The sequence below is a fragment of the Oryctolagus cuniculus genome, chromosome 16 (genome assembly GCF_964237555.1).
Source record: "Oryctolagus cuniculus chromosome 16, mOryCun1.1, whole genome shotgun sequence".
NCBI classification, from domain to species: Eukaryota; Metazoa; Chordata; class Mammalia; order Lagomorpha; family Leporidae; genus Oryctolagus; species Oryctolagus cuniculus.
In genome coordinates, this window is record NC_091447.1 from 52,806,531 (window position 1) to 52,809,350 (window position 2,820).

A 2,820-nucleotide genomic window follows, 5' to 3' on the forward strand; every position below is an offset into this window, starting at 1 on the left:
CCCAGCGCACGGGGCTGCAGGTCGGAATCCTCAGCTTGCCCCTGCTTTTCCGCCTTCCACGACCCCACCTCTTGCCCCATTCGCAGCCACGTGGGAGTTGTGCTCAGACTGCAAAGGCCTCCTTACAAAGCAGCCGATCTCCAGCATGCTGACGGCAAGCGCCCGGACCTCTCATTCTTGTGGCAACCCAGCAGAAGCAAGGAGGCCACACAGAGAGGAGGCGGCGCCCGGTGGAGGCAGGTGGCTGCATCTGGGGTCCCAGCCCCAGGGTACAGTTGGGAGGCCCCCGGCGGCCCCACGGAAGAAGGGTTGGCTTCGCAAAGTATGTAAATCCCTTCAGCTGCTGGCTTGGGGGTGGATCTGCGGACCCCAGACTGAGGGTGAGAACCCAGCAGGGCTGCCCTTCAAGGAGAGTGCGGGGAGGAAGCTGCCTGGGGTCAGCTGCCAGGGAGGGCCAGGAACGCCGGAGGTGGGGGCTAACTCGTGGTGTCTCTGGTCGGGGGCTTCCTGGGACGAGACTGGCCAGTGCCTGAGACGCCCTCTGTGGGAGGGGCTCACTGCCAGCGCCCCTGGGCGAGGACAAGTGTGAGGTCCCTGGGCCCCAGCACCAGGTGTGGTCCCTCCTCCCCAGCCAAGGTTGTTCACAAACCTTAGGATTTAATCAAGGCTGGCGCCCCAGCTCACTAGGCTAATCCTCCATCTTGCGGCGCTGGCACACCGGGTTCTAGTCCCGGTTGGGGCGCCGGATTCTGTCCCGGTTGCCCCTCTTCCAGGCCAGCTCTCTGCTGTGGCCAGGGAGGGCAGTGGAGGATGGCCCAAGTGCTTGGGCCCTGCACCCCATGGGAGACCAGGAGAAACACCTGGCTCCTGGCTCCTGGCTTTGGATCAGCGCGATGTGCCGGCTGCAGCGCGCCAGCCGCGGCGGCCATTGGAGGGTGAACCAACGGCAAAAAGGAAGACCTTTCTCTCTGTCTCTCTCTCTCACTGTCCACTCTGCCCGTCAAAAAAAAAAAAAAAAGGATCTAATCAGACTCCGACCTGTCTCTAGAGTGACAAACCTGGCTCCTATGATGTCTCTAGATTTTTCCCTACCCCTCCCCCAGGCTGGAATGTCCACCCACTGGTGTCCCTGAGGTAGACCCCAGGGGGGCGGGGCCGGCAGGGGCTCCTCTTGTTCCCGGATGTCAGAGCAGGGAGTCCCTCCCACCGCTGAGCGAGCGGCCGGGGCGAGGGGCCTGGTTGTGCAATGCGGGCGCGTGGCGAGGACTGTGAATTTATAATTCCCAAGCACAGAGAGCTGCAAAACAGAAACAGGAAACAAGATCGTGCTGCTGAATTAAAAGGTCTGTTTGTGAGTTTCGGTCCTGACAACTTCCATAATTGTTCTAAACCATCCTCAGGCACTCATGACTCAGCATTCTTCCAGCTCCAGTTCTGGACATCAAAGAAACAAAAGCCCTCGAACATGTTCCAGGCTGCTTGCGGACAATGCTGTGACAGACATTTTTGAACACAATGGTGCAGACATGAACCCCTGGCCCCTGCCCAGACCAGCGATTTGCTGTAAATAAGGGGTGCGTTTGGAGAGCGGTGTGATGATGTTAAGCGTCGTGACCTTGATCCTGTGTGCTGACCACTCGTGCTAGTGGACGGCAGCATGCAGCCAGCAGGCGCTGTTAAGACGCTGAACACAAGTGCACTGATGTAAGGTTTGAAGAATAGAATCTTGTTTTTAAAAAGATTTTATTTATTTATTTAAGAGAGAGTTACAGATAGTGAGAGGGAGAGGCAGAGAGAGAATCTTCCATCTGCTGGTTCACTTCCCAGTGGCTGCAATGGCTGGAGCTGCGCCGATCCGAAGCCAGGAGCCAGGAGCTTCTTCTGGGTCTCTCATGCGGGTGCAGGGGCCCAAGGACCGCCTGCTCTGTGGCTACAAGGTGACAGTGGTGTCTCGTGGAAATCAGAGAAGAGACCACTTCAGAATGTCTGCAGTGGGTGGCGTCCATGGTTACTTGTTTCTTTTCAAGCCCAAGACTCAAGGATCCCTGTGACCCCGGGGTGAGGGTGGGGGGGTCACAAGGTTGCAGGTGTGCTGTTGACTGTCCCTTGCTCCACACGTGACTGTGCGACAGCCCAGCGCCAGGCACGTTTCTGGACAAGTCCCAGGCCTGCCTTCGGGCACTGCCCTGACCCACAGATACAGAACCTGGAAGGAGGCAGGGGGCAGATAGCTCCACTTTCTCTCCAAATTTGTGATCAGAATTAACTGGGAACTTGAAACTCGCGCGTTTCCTAGGCAGCTGCTCCCGACACGGCCAACTTCCCCTGGCTGGTGAGTCTTCCCACCTTGTGGCTTTGCCAGACAGGACTGTTCCGCCCCGGCCATCCCGGCATCTCTCGGCCCACAGCGTCTGCTGTGAGCTCTGCAGGAGCCCTGCCACGGCTGGAAGGTACCAGAGGGGTGCAGTGGGAGCCTCCCACAGAGCGGCACGATTAGCCCTTCCAGGGTGTGGCCCAGAACACGAGGCACCTGCAACAATTCTCAGAATTCTGGAAGACAGCGCGGAGACAGCAGCAGAGGGGCTGATGCCGCCCGTCAGCAACTGCCTGGGCCAGGGGTGCTGGGGGCCCTCGATGCGGCACCTCGGCAAGGGTGGAGAATCCACTCCCCTTGAAGGTGTCCCGGCGAACGGAGCCCCAGGTGATGTCAGCCCTAACCTTCCCCCATGAGTGGGAGCGAGGTCCTCAGGGCAGGTCTGAGGACGTGGGGGCGCCGTTGTCCACCTGCAGTGGCCAGGAGATAGGGGTGATGGACACGGC